Source organism: Neofelis nebulosa, chromosome 2 (assembly GCF_028018385.1).
Source record: "Neofelis nebulosa isolate mNeoNeb1 chromosome 2, mNeoNeb1.pri, whole genome shotgun sequence".
NCBI classification, from domain to species: Eukaryota; Metazoa; Chordata; class Mammalia; order Carnivora; family Felidae; genus Neofelis; species Neofelis nebulosa.
Genome location: NC_080783.1, coordinates 177316491 through 177335401, shown reverse-complemented (window position 1 = coordinate 177335401; position 18911 = coordinate 177316491). Strand labels below are relative to the sequence as shown.

The following is an 18911-nucleotide window of genomic DNA, read 5'->3' as shown; positions in this document are numbered from 1 at the left end:
CAGGGGTACCTTGGGTTCCAATACTGTGGGTGGGTATGGGATACTCAGTCTAAGTTTTGTACTCAGGGGGGCAGTTTAACCCCATTTCTCTTTGACCACCACTCAAGGGGAGGTTGTGGGGAAAACCACACCAAGAGGCAACCAGGAGGGTCGAAGGAGCAACCTGGAAATACAAGGATAACAGCAGACAGGGTGCCAGAAGCCTGGCTCAGACCTGTTCCTGGACTCCTCCTATGTGGATGTTCATAGCTACCTCGTTGCTCAAAAGGGGATTTGCATCTCAGGTGAGGCCTCCGGCCATCTGCCCAACCTAGTATGTGGCCTGTGTTGACACAATTTGACAAAACTCAACAGAGTTTAAAGTGCTGGTGTGCAAAATGTTGCAAACCTTCCAGACTGAGTCTTGTTCAGTTCCTCAAGACTTCCAGGCTTCTCACTTATGGGCCTTTCCCATGCGGGCATCTTAGTTCGGATCATTCCCCTTGTGCTTGCCCATTCCATCTGCCCAGATCCTAGAGATCGGAACTTAAGAACAAACTCCCCCCTGGACAGCTTTCCTCATGCTCTCCCCACCCTCACACACCTCACCTTGTTGGGTCCCCACCCCCGTCACGTGCTTCCATTGCACTCCCGCTTCCATCTAACTCCCCTTTCCTTACAGAGCTTAGGGTCCGGCAGGGAGAGAGAAAAGAAAACAGGCCATGAAAACACGCATGACATCTTGTTCACATTTGCTATTTAATTCCCGCCAGACGTTGTTCATGGTACTGCACACAGCCAATTATATGGTGGGATGGACGAATGGGTGAGATTGCAAGTAAGTCAGGTGTAGTGTTTGTTCAGACAGAACAGGGGCCCTGGGTTAACCCCCAGGTTAACCTATAGATTCTAGAGTATTCAAAGGTTTGAGGGCAAGGGGAGTAAATCATCCTTATTAGCACAGGAAGAGTTAAGGCCTTCTCCCTCCACCTGTCCCCCAGTTTGTCCTATAGCTGCATCTCAAAGGCATCCAGTGACCCATCTATGATGTGGATTGTCCCTCTCCCCCAATCAGAGTAATTATCATCTTGACTTCTAACACCATATATTGTTTTGCCTGTTTCGTTGGAATTATGTAGTGTGGATATATATACATATGTTTATATTTATACCTATGGGTGTGTACATATGTACATCTTTTATGTCTGATGTGACCCAGGGATTATGTTTCTTGAATGTCATCATAAGAACACACTAACAAGATAAAGAAAAATGTTAAGGGAGAGATAGATGAAGAAAAAAAAATGAAGTAGGAAAGAAGGTAATTTTACATTTCAATGATCTTATTTTTAAGTAAAAGCACACCCGTGAGAACTAAAAAAAAATAACAAAAATCCAGTAAAATGAAAGGATAAGAGCTGAAATATAATAATGAGCTAGTGTGGACAGGAGTTAAGATAAGATAAAAGGCAAAAAAAATCCCCAATGAATAAAAACATGAAAATAAAAGACATAAAGGATGATGATTATAGGCCATACCTATGAGTTAAAAAGTTAAAAAGAGGGGGCACCTGGGTGGCTCAGTCAGTTGAGCATTTGACTCTTGATATCAGCTTAGGTCATGATCCCAGGGTTGTGGCTGGGATCAAGCCCCATGTGGGGCTCCAAGCTGAGCGTGAAGCCTGATTCAGATTCTCCCTCTCTCTCTCGTTCTCTACCCCTCTCCCCTTCTTCTCTCCTTCACACACCTGCATGTGCTCTGTCTCTCTCTCTCAAAATAAAATGTTAAAAAGAGGATTTTTTAAAGTAAAAATAAGAATGAAAAAGCTAAAAACAGGAAGGTAAAAAGTAAATACATAAACACACACACATATGTATGTGTTGTTAAATGATTAAGAAAATATCTTTAAAAGAAAATAAAAACTTAAAAATATGAGCGAGAAGAGAGAGGAATGAAAGCAAAGCATACGAATCTTAAACCAAAATCATTGGAGAGGCTGGGCATCTCCTGGTCTGGTGTTTGAGCAGCAGAAACTCTGATGGTCCAGAGTTCAGATGATGGACTCAACCCTGCCAGACTTCCAGCAGCCCAGAGGCAGTTGGTGGGAAAACCGGAGCATCCTGGTCTCTGCTTCCTTCCCAGGCGCGTAGGGTGACTCACCAAGTCTACTGATGAAGTCCACGCTCGAGACGCCCTTAGCATCCTGACGCCCTAGAGGGTATTTGCTAAATGCTCTAGAGGGTCGGGAGGCTGGTGGAGGGAAGCCAAGGGGGATGGGGCACAGCGACATTGTCAAACTCCACTTCCCAGGAAACTGTATTTTTTTAAGGTTCATTTATTTATTTTGAGACAGAGAGAGAGAACAAGTGGGGGGAGGGTCTGAGAGAAAGGCAGAGAGAGAATCCCAAGCAGCCTCTGTGCTGTCAGCACAGACCCTGACACGGGGGCTTGAACTCATGAACCGTGAGATCGTGACCTGGGCTGAAGTCAGACGCTCAACCGAGTGAGCCACCCAGGCGCCCCGAGGGCTCGATTTTTTAATGATGAGAATGATAATGATAATCATTAAATGTGTCTAGCACCACACTGGGTGGACATTGTCCCACAGACGGTCTCACTTTTAGAGCTCACGTCGGCCTTCTAGGTGTCATTTTTCATAGATTCATATTTCATAGATTCTCTAAGATGAACCTGTATCTTACAATCTCTGTGATAAGAGAGCTTTATCTTGTGGTTTGATGGCCCATGGGTTTTCTTAAATGCACATAAAAAATGGTGGCTCTGACAATTTATGGTGTGTGTTCGATTTGATGGGATACAGTAGATGCCACTCTCCACGTTTTCCGGATGAGAAAACTGAGGGTCCAGGAGACCAAACAAGCTGCCTGGGATCCTACGCAGGTGCAGGTACATCACCGTGGTTGGTGATCACCATGGCATCTGCTGGTTACGGATACCAAAACGTGTTCATTTTTTCCCCTGGAAATCATCTGACCCACTCGGAGGAGGTCCAACCCCAGAATGTGCGAGTGGACAAAGCTCCCAGGAGACAAGCTGGTAGAAGCTGCTCGTGGGCATGGGAGCGAGGTGCGGGGTGGGGCGCGGGGCGGATCTTACTTACCTGGGTTCTCCACCCCACCGTGTGCCAGGCACGAGGCTGCCCCTTCCCCAAGACCTGCTCTTTGTTTTCTCGAAAGGTGTATTTGTTGTTGTGAGAGAAGGGGCAGCGTGCAAGCGGGGGAGGGGCAGAGAGAGAGTGGGCAGGGGATCAGAAGCCGGGCCGACAGCCGTGAGCCTGATGAGCCTTGATGAGAGGCTGGAACCCATCGACCGCGAGATCACGACCTGGGCCAATCACAGTCGGTGGCTCAACCGACTGAGCCACCCAGGTGCCCCTGCCTTCTGCTTTTAACATCTTTCCTATTTCCTTATCCGTCCCCCACCCCCCCCCCCCCCCCGCCCCCGTTTTTTGATTCATTTTGGTTTGTTTGTTTTCTTTCTGCTTTTGTCTTCCCGGCTGCTGGTTCCATCAGGGAGGCAAGGAGACACTCAGCTGGAGGGAAGTATCGGGCTCCCATATTATTTTTCTCTTCCACTTCTCTCTCCTTAGCAGACAGCTGGCTGGCTGCCTCGGAGATCGGCAAACTGGAACAGGAGCCGCAGAAGCACTGTGTCCACTGCACCGCCAGGCCAGGAGAAACAATATTATCTCCTTGTGAGAACAGTTTGTTCCCGTCGTGCTTTGATTTAACCTTACAAGGAAAAATGGCCAGTTACGGAGTCATTTTCCTGAATGTTGTTGGAGCTGCCTGGCGGTCCTTCGTGCTGGATGGTAATGGCCCACATCTGGAGAAGCCTGGTGCGATCTCCCTGGACACCTTGGCTTTCTGGTTTCAATCAAAGTGCCTTATCAGTCTCTCCCGAGTGTTTACAAATGTAGAAATGAATTTGTGAAGAGCCCATGGAAATGTAGAGCCGAAAGGGATCGTTTGATCCAAGCTCCTCATTATATAGATAAGGAAAGTGGGGGGGGGGGGACGCAGAGAGGGGTAGTGGCTCGCCAAAGCCACACAGGACTGCAAGCCAGGTCACTGGCTGGAGGTCATCCAGGGGTTTTCCTTAGGATACATTACAAAAGATTTGCAACAGTGTTTGGTGGTGACAGCCCGTTGACCTACAGCAAGCTACTTGTCTGTACTGTGCATTAGCCTTCTAACTAAATCTCCTTGCCTCTGGCTCTCCCCTCACTAATTAATGTGTACGTACTGCAAGATACATCTTCTTCAGGGCTGAGCCGCTAATCACATCTCTCCCTGCTCAAAAATTAAAAAAATAGAATAGAATAGAATAGAATAGAATAGAATAGAATAGAATAATACTTGGAAAGATGGGAAAAAAAAGTGAATAGAGTTTGAAAACTTTCAGGAATGAATCAGATTCCCTCATGGAATCAAGTTGTCCCATTTAAAATGTTTGGTTTCCATGGGGCGCCTGGGTGGCGCAGTCGGTTAAGCGTCCGACTTCAGCCAGGTCACGATCTCGCGGTCCGTGAGTTCGAGCCCCGCGTCGGGCTCTGGGCTGATGGCTCAGAGCCTGGAGCCTGTTTCCGATTCTGTGTCTCCCTCTCTCTCTGCCCCTCCCCCGTTCATGCTATGTCTCTCTCTGTCCCAAAAATAAATAAAAAACGTTGAAAAAAAAAAAAATTTAAAATGTTTGGTTTCCTTCCTCCTTAAAACAAAGAACAGACAAAGAAAAGAACATGATCTCTTACTGGACTCGTGAAACAACCACCCAAGTGATCTCCCTGCTTTTCTTCTTGCTGCTCTGTTAATGAAGTGTTCGCACCGTGAACTGAAGCGAGCTTTGAAAACATAAACCAGACCGTGCCACTCTCCCGTTCAAAGCCCTCCCTCCCAACGGCCCCTCAGCACACCTAGAATAAACCTGATTCCATACTGTGGCTGACGCCACTCTCCAGGCTCAGTCGCTTGCCACCTCTCAGACCATGTCTTCTACCCTTCTCACCTCCTCTAGCCCCACTGTCTCCCGTTCTGTTCTTTGGCTCTACTAAGCTTATTCCTGCCTCAGGGCCTTTTCACTTGCTTTCTCTCTCATCAATACCCTTGTATTTTATGATTTATGGCTGACTTCTTTTTTTTAATCTCAAATGTCATCTCTTCAATGAGACCTTCCCCAATAGTGCTATATAACATAGCAACCTCCCCTCCACTGATTTCCATGTTCTATTTTCCTCCATAGCTCTTACTACCTAAAACTATTTTTTCTCATATACTTGTGCGATATCTGTTTACCTACTTGGTTACTGTCTGTCCTTTCTTAGTGTCCACCCATCTCCACACACTAAAATGTAAACTTCGTGAGAGCAGAAACTCACTCTTGCTTGCTTTTCTGTTTCCAGTATGTGAAATGGCATCCGGCACCTAGCAGACAATGAATAAGTGTTTTGAGTTCAATTTTTTAAAAGCTTACAAAAGCCTTCGTCTCTGCACCCTGGGAGGTAATCTTGATTCCAAAAGGTCCTTAGTGCCACCTTTTCTTGGAGCAGAAGATGGTTGGGATAGTAGTAATTGAGCAATGTAGACCAAATGGACTGGGTGTGATCACAGGGCTCAGTCACACATCAAGGGGCCAGGACATTTATCTACCAGCATATGAAGAGGAGATTTCCTGCCTCCTGAGTCCCAGGGGTCTAACATAGAAGGTATCTTTGTAGACTGACACAAGTCTGGGAAAGGAGTGGTCCCGGGTATTTCATTTTCTCCTGGAATTTGAGTTAAGAGGATTTATGACTGCCAAGCAGATACGAATTTACCTTGAGATTACCCTTAAGCTTTAGGGCTCCTCGTTCGTCCAAGTGCCTTCCAAGGCTCTGAGAAGGGCTCCAGCAATGTGCATCATCATATAAATCTGCACAATGTTCTAAAGGAAGCCATTTCACTTAAATCAGTTCATGCCCCTGCCTCTGCGCTACACCTTCCAATATGTCACACATCCCCTGGTGTGAGAAGGCCTCGGGCATCGCTGGGAGTTGGCTGAGGGGACGTTGGGTTGGCAGCGCCTTTGGCTTGGGGTTAGTGAGAATAACTGCTGTGAGCCACTGTCCCCTCCATGTGTAGCGAAGTTATGATTGCCATCCTGGTGTAGGAAAGACTTCTGGGACTAGCTCTGCCACTCACTCTGCTCTGGCGGGGCCAGGGGTGGGATCCCGACGTGAACACAGGTGCTATTCTGCAGCAGCAGAAACGTACGGACAGTGGAGGAGAAACGCTATTTGCAATCTGTGGGGCCAGAAGCTAGTCCGTGGAAAATATTGAAGACCATCAGATGTTCAAAATTGTTAAGTAGTGGATTTGGTTCTCCTCGGCACCTAGTCAACATGGAAGTTCTTCCCTGTTAGGCATATACTCAACGAGGCCGCACATGCAATGATAAATGCCCCTTGCATGAACTGCATCAGTAGAATTTATGGGCATTCCTGCAGTCACAGGGCACGACCTCTACGTACCGGTACTGAAAGTGGGTATGTCAGTGCCACGTCTCCTATCTTTGGCATCCCAGGGTCTCGGATCCCATCTTAGTGTATCTGATCTAAATGGGGTCTGACCCATCTGGTTCGCACAAAGCGTGTGTCAGTTCCGGAAGAAATTGTACTTAAAATTATCGCCTAGGCCACAAAATAGGCTGTATGGACAAGTATCTCGGGGACACCACCCCTGCACGTATCAACAAGTCGCTGTATGTAGTTTGAGAATAAGTTGATGATGTAATTATGTAGCTCAATGAAACACAGAGGCAATTTTTAAAGCGCACTGGAATTTCTCTTGGCATGCCCTGATTTGGGATTGATTTTGTACATGGTTTTTTTTTTTTTTGGTTTTTTGTTTTTTTTTTTTTTCAGAATTACTGAGTATACCTGAATTCAAATCTCACGAGAAGGAGCTATCTCGGTGGAAGCCAGAAATATGAACTGAAAAGGATACCGGTTGAAACTTTAAGTCGAGGGCTAATTAAAATCTCTTCTGGTCATACTGGGCGATGGGTAAAGAATCACTGATAGCTGGGGAAATATAGAGAGTGAAGTTGACAACATAGCCAAAGAGAAGATCATGAGGTTCAGGATACCCTTGAACAGAAATTGGAGGAGAAAAGATAAAAATGGTGGAGAATAAGATAATTTGTACTCTCAAGGGAATGCGCAAAGGTCAAAGGTCAAGTGTGGCTTCATATTTATGGATTCATTGTGCCCTTTCATTGGGCTCTGTTGACATGAGCAGTAATTTCATTCAGCTTGATTTGGTGAAAGGCCCGTTTTTAGTAACACAAAACTCTTTATATGACGTACAAGGACATCAACGTCAAACTGGTTAATTAATGTCATCAATTCAAAAAATGTTGAAGATGAGTCATACAGCATAAAACTTGAAATGTTCTGAAATCCCACAGCTCATATATGAAAGAAACTTTGTAGAGACTTACCCAAATTTGATGATAATCCTGATAATTTATAGGACACGCTCAATAACGAGGTGTGAAGCGGAGACTTTCTCTAACTTATCCATAATAAAAACAAATTTGAAGAGTCCATGCCGGAGGAAGACAGACTTAACTATCTTTCTGTTCCCTCTGCAGAAGATATTACAAAATTATTACTCTACGGAGAGGTCGTAAAAGATGATGTAGCCAAAAGTATAGGTAAAAAGCTGATTAAGGAAAACAAAAATTGAGGATATTATGGTCTTTGCCAGCTTTTAAAAATGTGTCGCTTGTGATTTATTTTCTCATGCTAAATAAATATCCACTCTCGAGACTAATTTTGTGTTCAAAATTTTGTGTTCTTTTTTCCTAACTGGGCCTTCACAAAGGCAAACCATGGGAGCTTTAGGCCACACCAAACGTGAGTTAATCTGTGGCCCTCAGATGGAAAAGCATGGGACGCAAGCCTCTTGTAGCAGGACCAAGAGACTGAAGGGGTAGGAATGTCCTGTGTAATGTACTACACAAAGTTTTTACTTGTTGAAACACTTAGTTACACCTTGCAACGAAGCAAGGTTCACTATAGGGCAGAACAGCTCATGGAAAAAAAAAAAGCATCCTTTTATCTGTCTGCCTCAAAACATTGTTTTCATTTTTTCCTGGTCGGCTGGGTTGTCCCGCTTATATTCATGTCCACGTGGAATCTCTGAAGGTGACCTCATTTAGAAATAGAGTCTCTGTAGACATAATTGGTTAGGCTAAAATGAGGTTATGCTGGATGAGGGTGGGTCCTAAATCCGGTGATTTCATAAGAAGATGGCTACGTGAACAGAAGAGAGACACAGAGGGAAGGGGCCGGTGGGGACTGAGGCAGAGATTGGAGGTATGCTGGAACAAGCCTACCTTCCAGGTATGCTGGAAGCTCAAAGAGGGAAGAGGGATTCTCCCCTAGAGCCTGGGGAGGGAGCATGGCTCTGCCGAATGCCCTGATTTTATACTTCTTGCCTCCAGCACTATGAAAGAATGTATTCCTGTTGTTTTAAACCGCAGTCACATTTGTGGTAATTTGTTACAACAGGCCTAGGAAATTAATACCCACTGGTATACTGTGGGTGAGGGGTGGCAGGTGCTAAAGGTCAGTTTCAAGAGAGGTAAGCAGAAAAGGCCCCCGTCCTCTATCACTCCATGACTTTGCTGCAGAAACAGACATTCATGGTGCTTTACTATGTACTAATTGCCATCAGGCAACAAGAGGGGACAGAGAGAACAGTTAGAGGCAGCCCTGACCCCATGGAGTTTCCAAGCAAGCAGAGAGATACACGTCATGAATAAAAAGATGGCTGCTTCCAGGAGAGACAGAGCAGAGCAGGGATCCAGACCACGTCTCCCAGGGTACTTCCTGTGGTGGCAAGATGACAGGTTAAGGGGGCAGGAGTGGTATGGAACTGGGCCAACAGCAAACCAGAGAAGCACTTGGGTGCAGAGAGAGAGAGAGAGAGAGAGAGAGAGAGAGAGAGAGAGAGAGAGAAGGAGGTGGAATTTCAGTATTTTCTATGAGGAGGAAATTTTGAGGAGAGGGGGGATACATTTCAGAAGGATTTCTGCTTGGGATGCCGTGCAAATTTTCCAGTGTGTGTCTTTGACAAAATTAGCAATGCAACTGTCCATAACTATTCAAAGTTTTCAGAGCGAGACCAAGGTTTCTTTGATGTGGCATCTTATATATACAGGACCATGAGACCTTTGGCTTTATGTGGGTTACCCACGGACACAAATATTTTGTAATGGAAGGTGGGACATGAGCTGGCCAGGAGAGGAGCAGCAAAGTACCAGTCAAGACTAGCGAAGGTGAAGACAGTCTATTTGGGAGCTACTCTTTGTCACCCTATGGTCCCCACGACCTGACGCAAGCACCTCCCCAGGGAGCAACTTATTGCAGAGAGGGCCATCATCTCTCTGGGGCGTTGTGACTACTGGTCCCAATATTGGTGTCCCCCTCTCTTGGCCCCGCCAGAAGTATGAAACAGCCAGAGCCCCCTGGCTTCAGAGCACACTCTGGGGATCTTTTTAGTCTTCTCAAAGCTCCATGGAGACCCTTGCTAACTTCCTCTCTTCATCCAGGTGTAACCTCAGAGAACCCTCTGTACTCCCTTCCTTCTCGCTGGCCCCCTTTTCTACTCTGAGAGTGCATTTGTCACAGGACCTGAACACATCCTTAGCTGCTAATGTGGTATGTTATTTCTAAGACTTTTATGTTATAAAGTTCATGATGAAATTCGATCCCAGGGCCCAGGTGGTTTAAAGAATGTTTCCAATATTCTACTTATTTAGAAGTGAGGGGGGCTAGTCTTCAAAAAATCCCTTTACATCTTGGCCAAGTCCCTGATGTACAGTTGGACCACATCATAAAAGACTCTCAAATGGTTATGGCCAGTGTCATTGGATTGAATCATCTCCCTACCCCGATGATGAGTCTGTGGGATTGGGCCCGTTCCCAAGCCCAGAGAAATTTCGACTGCACACTCGGGCACCTGGGGAGTTGGCTGCCGCCATCTGCTTTCTTGGAAACTAAAGAGGAAAAGGCATCTGTCGGGCTGGGCTCCCTTGGTATTAGCCCTACTGACTCTAAACAACATTCGATTGAAAATAAGCTCCCAAATGATGTCAGATTTGGGAAGAAATTGCATCCTGAGCATCACTCATGGCTGGCAGTCAAATCTTGATTTTTATTTTTGTCTCTCTCTTGTCTTTCCCAGAAAACATATTCTCTTCTTGCCGGGGCTCAAAGCCTGCACTTTGCACCTACGCATGAACTTGGGGAACTCCAGGTGCTTTCACACAGGGTAGGAGACGGGGAGGGGGTTAGACTTGGTGCTGTTTCTTGAGGGTTGTGTGAACCTGGATGGGTCACTTTGCTCTCTGTTTGCATTTTCTCCAAATACACAGTGAAGGTGGAAATTCCAAATCATGAACTCTCCACATTCTGATGGGAAGGAGACTGCTTTCTTCCAGAGACCAGTGATTCTCATCATCTATATTCTAGATGACACGGGCAATTTTAGCAGCAGAGTATGGTTCCAAAAGTCCTGTATCTTTTAAAAAAAATTTTTTTTTTAATGTTTATTTTTGAGAGACAGAGAGAGAGAGAGAGGGAGTGAGGGAGGGGCAGAGATAGAGGGAGACACAGAATCCAAAGCTGTCAGCACAGAGCGCGACGTGGGGCTCAAACCCACAAACTGTGAGATCATGACCTGAGCTGAAGTCAGATGCTTAACTTGACTGAGCCACCCAGGCGCCCCAGTCCTGTATCTTCTATATTAGCCTAACTGAATAATTCAAGGGCCTCCGCCTCATCAAATAATTCTTGGAGAGTCGATCACAGTATATTATTTATCTAAATGGTACCCCAGAGTTGTGCAAATTGGCAGGGACTGAGGATGTGGTGGGGATCATAATCATCATTATGGTATCTCCCAGTTCTTTGATCAAGACACTAATCTCAGTGACTGCTGCCCCCTTTGCTAGGGACGGGGGAACTTTAGGGGCTTCCCCTTGGCCTTTCCTTTTTGGCTCCTTCTCCATGGATTAGGAGGCCAACATGTGGATCTGTGAGTTCCTGAGACTATGTTTCGAACACTGTATTTAGAAATTCCAGGACAGATTCGGAGTTTCCACTGAACTTACCATGAAACAAAATTGAGTCAACATTCCATTTATCACTTGGCCTCTAAATAGATTTAATAGTTCTCATTCTACTTGCTAGGCTGCAGGAGGTTCTGGGTCCTAGGACTTAGTGTTTAATTAAGGCCAGTGCCTAGTCATTCCTCAGAGGTACATACACCCTGTTGAAAAGACACAGGTCTCTTTGGGGAAGGCTAGGAGAAAGAGTTACAGGGCCTACTTTCAATATTTTTACATGATTCATGCTTCCCTTTTGAAGGCTACTTGGCCATACGTCCATGCAAGGAGCCCTGGGTTTGTTCAGATACCCAAATTGCATTGGGGATGGCAACAATGTTAGTAGCATAATACCTCGGTGTCATAAAACCTAGAAGTATGCGAATCAAGTAGGTCCTTATTGAGATACCAGTCTCTTTGGGGCTTAAGGAATCCCAAGGTCATGGCACCTTCCACTCTTGTCCCTGCAAGTCAGCCACTTGCTGCTTATTATGGTAACCACGCCTACTTGACAAATGCAGGTGAAATGCTTCTAATTGTCCCCACTGGTGTTTCCTCTTCCCAGTGAAATTCGTGACTCCATTTTACCCAGAACTTTACCCATCAGTATCCCCGGCCTAGAGAAAAGCACCATGAAACCACTCTTCAGTGATGCTGGCACTCTCTTCATCAACGCAGATCTTAAGTCTTGCTAAGAGAGTGTGTTCAGATCAACAACGCAATCGCTGGTAGGGAGTGGGCAGTCACCCCTGATGAATCCACTCGAGCATTCCCGTCCCCCAAAGACTTTGAATCCAGAGTCCCTGGAAGGATAGGCTACCGATAACGTCAGCAAGATACGTTAACGTTTTTCTCCCTTTGGCTGAGGCACTCTCAAAGTTCATCTCTACACTTGTTCTCCAGCTTTTTGTGCTTCTCACCTCAGGTTTGACTTTGAAACTCCCTCTTTTTCATTCTCTAAAGCACTCATGTATTTATTTGATTCTAATTATGAATCTGAAGACAATGGTGGGAGAAATGTAGTTACCTTGATTGGTGCTTCTGGACTTCCAAGGTACCCTTGAAAGCATTCCTTGCATTCCTTTGCAATCTCTAGGGAAGCCTTTTTTTTTTTCATCTGTACCCTCACTTTTACACAAGAGACAACGGGTATGGTGAGGCTGGGAATTCATTTTATATGCCGCTTTGTTAGCCCAAGGCTTGGGCTGAATTTGCTCTCTCTCTGCCTCAGCTTTGTAGATGTACATTATAAAGGACTCTTTTCTTGCCCAAGGCATGAAAGCTTCCCAGATCTTAGTCTGTACCTTGAGCAGAGAATTTAGGGATTTGAGTTTGTAATTATCTTTCTTTGAGCTATTCGTGGCTTTCCAATGTGGTCCTTGAATCCCACATGCATGTTTTATGGTCCTAGTGTTATGGGTCATGGGCTAGTATGATGGTCCTCCAAACTTTGCTCTTAGTGTGCCCTCAGCCAATAGTTTAGTCATTGTTGTGATTATCGTTTGTTACCGCATGCCATAAATTTCTCAGTGTCTATTCCTAGCGATGAATGGCAATTACTCTGCCTTTAGCTCCCTTAGATTAGATAGATGATCCAAAATTCCCGTCCCTCTAGATGTCCATCCCTCATCCTCTCAAGCTTTCTGGATTGCAGCTCATTCCTGGACACTCAGTTGCAAGTAACAACTCACTCTGGTCGACTGTGGAAAAATAATGCACCAGAAGGGTATTAGGTAACAGAATTCGGGGGAAATTCGGTATGAATAAAGGAGGCAGGGGAGTAGGGAACACAGCCACGCTCATGTCCTGGGCACAGACTGGTTAAGATACCTCAATGGCACCACCACTATTCTCACCACTCCCCCATGATGGCCACTTGACATGTGCTGGTGCTGGACTCTTGCTGCCGTCATCTGGACTGAGGACAATTAACATCATCTCCATGTCTTTGGGTTATTTCTTTGAGGTTCCAGGTTAGGTGGAATCATCTGCCTGGATGTGTCCATTTCATTTGCCTTTCCAGGGAGTGTGGGGTTGGGGGGAAGGGTTTCTGCTATTCAGCCTCTGGGGAGGGCAAGATGCTGGATCTTACCAATACGCCACACTGTGGAGGACTACCCACAACTAGGAAGAGGACTTGAACGCTGGGCAGGGTAAACAAAACCAAGCCAAGAGTAGGACCACTGTGACGTTTTTCACTCATTAAATAATCATTGGTTGAGTATTCTCTCTGTTCTATGCCAGGCTGTGGTTTTTAGTCTACTAATATGGGTGAACAGAGTATTATGCACAGGTGCTTCAAAGAGTTCTATAAACAACGAGCCGTTCAAATGTGTAGTTCATCGTTACTTTTATCATGGCAAGTGTAGTGCCACCTTTGGGCCTTCGCATCTGCTGCTCCCTCTATTGGAAAGGTCTCTTCTCCCAGAGGGCTCATGGCTAACTCCTCACTTCCTTCCCTTTTCTGCTGAATTAAGCTATGCCAACTCGGCTAAGATGGAACCCGCCTTTTCCAGAATCCCTGCTCCTATACCCTTCTAGGTTAGAGTTGACAGAAGAAGAATATGCATGAGATTTGGACAAACGAAGTAGAGTAGCGGCCCTTCCTTTAGGACAGTTGTTATGGGCAGATGTGGTAATGGATGGATCCAGAAGTGCCTGGCAAGTCCCACCTGCACCAACTCTTTGGCTATGGCCTGTACGGGTGGTAGCTATAGAAGCAACAGCTCTCCATCGACCTTCTCCTGAGCTTTCTTCATGGTCCCCTTCCATGGCTGCACACCTTGGCTTCCCAGAGTCCCTGTAAGCTGCAATTTGTCACCGTATGCCGATGCTTCAGGAGGACCAATGAATGACTCTCGCCCAACTATAAGTCAGACCTTCCCTGGCTCCTCCCTTATCTGTGTAAGGTCTAATTCCTATGATAATTTTCTTATTCCAGTAATAGTCGCAGTGGCTCTGATGAACCCAGATGGCTATATCTCTGCTCAAAGGTTGCCTTACCTTTGTATAAAATTAGTAACCCCTCTGGCTCCAGGACTCTTTACCCTCTTAACTGTGCCTTACATTTCTCTGTGGTCATCTGCGATACGACATGTGATTTGTGAGTTTCGTTGTCATCTCTTTCTCCCAGACTACAGTGTAATCTCCATTAGGGCAGAGACTTGGCCTAGTATACTGTATCCTCAGTGCCTAGCACGGTGCCTGGCATTTGTAGGTGCAATATTTCGTATGAATGAATGAGTCCCTTACTTTTCATCTTCTGCTAAATAAGGTTTTATCAGAAAAAAAGTTCTGGTGCTCAAGAAATTTAAAATAGCTCTATTGGACTCTGTTTCAGGGATTGGGCATATAAACGGTGCCTACCAGCACATAGCAGGTGCTTAATAAATATTTGCTATATTAATATAAATGAATGAATGGGTGAATGAGCAACTAAATAGCTTTTACCTAAAGGAGCCCACACTATCCCCAGATGTTGGAGGAAAGGACATAAGAAAAAGAAGATACTAGAGGTTCACAAAATATATTTTGACCAAACATCAAATGGCTAAGCGTTAAAATCTGCTTAAAGCACGGTATTACCATCACAGAAGGAGAATTTCTGAGAGAAAATTTTGAATATGATTATAAATTATTATCCACTTATTATCAAAATTTCTAGCATCAAACTTCAAAAGTTTGATAAGAAAGGGTAGAAACAATAATGTCTCAGCACTGCTAGGTGTCCTATTTTTGCTTAAGCTTCTAAAAAAGTTTTAGGTTCAAAAAATATAACCTGCTTTCCTAAAGCCATTTAGCTAAAGATCGCTCTCTTAAGAAATACTCTTATAGAAACATCAATCTATTTCCCTTTATAACTATTGAAAATTTTGAAAAAAATATTAACCGCCTTTAAAAAAAACCATTGAGGGGCGCCTGGGTGGCTCAGTCGGTTAAGCGGCCGACTTCGGCTCAGGTCACGATCTCGCGGTCCGTGAGTTCGAGCCCCGCGTCGGGCTCTGTGCTGACAGCTCAGAGCCTCGAGCCTGTTTCGGATTCTGTGTCTCCCTCTCTCTGACCCTCCCCTGTTCATGCTCTGTCTCTCTCTGTCTCAAAAAAAAAAAAAATAAATAAATAACGTTAAAAAAAAATTAAAACAAAACAAAACAAAAAAACATTGAATATGGCAGCATGTTAGTCTTTTGATAACAGACATTACTGAACTATACATTGACTATCATACAAAGCACAGGAGATTTCTTTTGTACTGAGTTACTTCTAGAATGATTATACGTGTCTGAAAATAGTTAACCAGATATTAAAAATTCATCTGGAAGACTTGCCCTGTTGGAATTATTGATGTTATCAGATACCATGTTGACCTGTGCAGGCATGCGATCACCGGTCACACACCAGTGCCTGCCAGAAATGAGACCAAAAGGGTCAAAACCCAAGGTCCGGCTGAAGCTGAAAGAAGTATTTGGGCCAAATTCTGAGACCACTGCTAAGCTTTGGTGCGTTCCTAAATGATACATTGCATTTTTACATTTTCTGTACTTGAGAGTTTCAGCAAGCTCTCATCTTCTCAGCAACTCTGTTGGGGGAGAGTGTACACAGGGCAGCTCTCATTTAACCCACTTCATGAAGGGGGAGCCTGAGGTTCAGAGACTTGAAGTGAGTTGACGGCCTGGTAGGTACCAGCGCTGGTTTGGGGACGGTATTTTCTGGGTTCTTTGCTCAGTGTCCTTCCTATAGTACGGGCCCTTCACTCTCATATCCAGTGAAGCAGAACTTAAGATAGACTTGAGTGCTGGTAGTTCTTTGGGAAGTGATCCTAGGGAGCACATGGAGTGACCGAGGAGGGACGCCAATGCAAGGGTGCTCCACGGAGTTCACCACTGCTTTGGACCACTAGCACGTGACCCCACAAAACATCTGAGGGGCCTTCTAGATTGCACGTCTGACACATTTAAACACTGGATCAATGGCAGCCCTGTGGGCTTCAGCCTCTGACCCCTGCTTTCTTTGTTGCACATATGACAGTGTCCATGGCTTTCCACAGGCTCCCCGTGACAAGGCAGCAGAGAAGCTCATGGGACCGGAAGTGAGAAAAATGGCCAGGGGCTGATCCTACAGCCAGAGCACCTGGGTCAGAATTCTGGCACTGCTCTCTATGTGACCTGGAGAAAGCTGTTTAACTTCTCTGTGCCTGCTTGTCTCCCTGGAAAATGGGAGGAGAGGAACAGTCACCTCACCATACAGTTGACTTGGTTTTACACGTGAAAAGTGCGTAGACACATGGGATATGCTTCGGCCGTGTTCGCTCCACGGCCGGGTGTGGGCAGACGGTATGGCTTCTGGAAGTCTACGTTTAGGATGTGCCCAGAGTGATGGAAGCGGTGTGCTCAGCCAAGAGTGATGTGGTCAGAGGATGCTTTCGGATGATCAGCTGCCAGCCTCCTGTGCCCGTGCTCAGGGGCCCCAGAACAGAGCAGGGGGCTGCAGGGGACACCGAGGCTCTGACTGACAAGTTCCATCGTCCCAGGTACAGCCAACTACCGACCACGTCCTCCTAATGATCAACAGAGAGATGAGAAAGAAGTTCCTGGCATTGCCTGCCTGGCCTCAGTCCCAGAGGATATTGATATCAAACGACAATGGTCTGGTGCCTTAGGGACTGGAAAATAGAAGGAAGCCTGCTGTTTGTTTACATTATTTAGTAGCTTGGCGTGGTTGAAGGAACCCAGGTTTAGACTTTCAGATTCTTTTTTGTGTCCTGGCTTCAGTGACCCTTGGTAAGTTCTTGACCTCTCTGAGCTTTAAGGGAGTCCATAAAATAAGGAAAATGTATCTACTCCATAGGACTTTTGAAAACCAATTAATTTTTGAGATCATGCTATACCAAACCTCAGTACTAGTTAGGGCTCTTAGTAGGCCTTCAGTAAACGGAGTGTTTTGAAGTCGATATTAATATGATGATGATGATGATGATGGTTATAGGAGAAAGGAGTAAAAGGCATGAGGTATATACATTCACCCAACATGGTATTTGGTATATAGTAGGTGCTTAATATTGGCTTGCATCTGTCTATCCTCCCCTCTCATAGGACCCCTTGTCTTTTCTCTGGAGTCTCTGTTGCCACAGCAGTCGACGTCTGCACATCCCATCCCTGGCTCACAGTCCTACAACCAAGTGTGAATTTGCATTTCTCCTCAGTTCTCCGGTGCCCCCGACGACCCTTTAGGGAACCCCTTGGAGGTTCCCACTGACTTACCAGTGGCACTGCCTCTCAGTGACTTACACATTAGCAGCTACACTTTCTTGTGGGCCCAGGCCCTTGTGATCTCAGCGGGACACCCCCCCTCCTGACCATTTCCCTGACCCATCTCAGGACGGTTGAGACAGAACCCACTCTGTTGTAGATTCTCTGCCAGAGCTCTCTTCCACCACCCACAGTTCAGCCTGTCACGAGGCTTTGAGAGTAAAGCCCATTTTCCGTACAAAAGCAAGGACTGGTTTTAAGCACCACTCTTCGTTTTGTGCATGGCTTCATGTTTTTAAAAGTCCCTTCCCATCGTTCGTCCCCTTTGTAAGCAGATTTATTGGTCTGCAGTTGCTAAATGCGTACTTAGTCCTGGAGTACAGTTTTGTGTTAAAAGATCTGGTCTTCAAAAAAGGGAGCTTGCAAATTCACTCACCAGATTCGGATTGAGGAGTTAATTGAAGTCAGCTGGAACGCTGAATGCTCTACAGCCTTTTCCCGTCTTGTTTTCACAGGCGACCGGAGAGCTTAGCACAAGAAGCTCTCAGAGCCCTGGACCTGGAGCCCTCAGAGGAGAAGCTTTTCTCCCTGTAGTCTTTCATTTGGCAAATATTTATTGAGCAACTATTACATGCCAGGCATTGTTATAGGTGCTAAAGAGAAAAGGGGGAACAGACAGAAATTCTTGCCCTCACGGAGGGCATCCTAGAGTGGGGGAGCAGGTGGAAAAGAGACAAAATAAATACGTGAAATGCATGTGTTGAGTAGTAGCAAGTATTAAGGGAAAAGTGAAGGCTGTAAATTGTGGGGATTGGCATTGTGGGCACTTGGGGATGGCCTTGGCGTCGGTGAGAGGGTTGAGCTGTCCCCAGCACTCTGCTGGGCATTGTAGAAACACAGATGAATGAACAAGGCACAACCACTGCTCTCATGGGAATGCGGCAGGCGCTGTGGACTCCCACCCAGATGTACCCCGGGGAGCCTGAGGAGAGGTGGCATGAGTCACACCCGGTAGTGCCCCCTGTGGGTGCTCTTCCTCCGTGCCTTCCCCTGCACTAGAATGACAAATACCAGAGCCACCTTGGAATGCAGGCAGGTGTTGCAGTTGCCAGAGCCAAGGTCAGCCTGAGTCCTTGAGGCGAGCTGCCCACTGACTTGGAATCCCCACTCAGGACTGGTGAGTGAGAAAGAAAGAAAGAGAGAAGGGGAGACAGAGTATCCAAAGTGGGCTCCGTGTTGGCAGCGGAGGTCCCGATGTGGGGCTCGAACTCACGAACCGTGAGGTCTCGACCTGAGCCGGAGTCTGGTGCTGAACCGACGTCTGGTGCTGAACCGACAGAGCTACCCAGGTGCTCCGGAAGAAAGAAACTTCCATCTTGCAAGTGCCCTTCTATTTTGGGTCTATCTTGTTTTGCTATAGCAGTTTAATGCTCATTTATGGAGTACTGAGGTAGCGTTTCTTAAAAACTAAATAACATTCTTCTATTCATTTATGCCACTGATTGCTATGTGGG

At 45.9% G+C, this 18911-nt stretch overlaps 1 long non-coding RNA gene across 1 annotated transcript; it reads left to right on the top strand.

The window, feature by feature from the left end:
- Positions 1-3488: 3488 nt before the first annotated feature.
- On the top strand, positions 3489-7812 carry LOC131493479 (uncharacterized). The gene is made up of 2 exons (XR_009252699.1): positions 3489-3812; positions 6900-7812. It is a non-coding gene; the product is annotated as an uncharacterized LOC131493479 (long non-coding RNA).
- The last annotated feature ends 11099 nt before the right edge of the window (positions 7813-18911 follow it).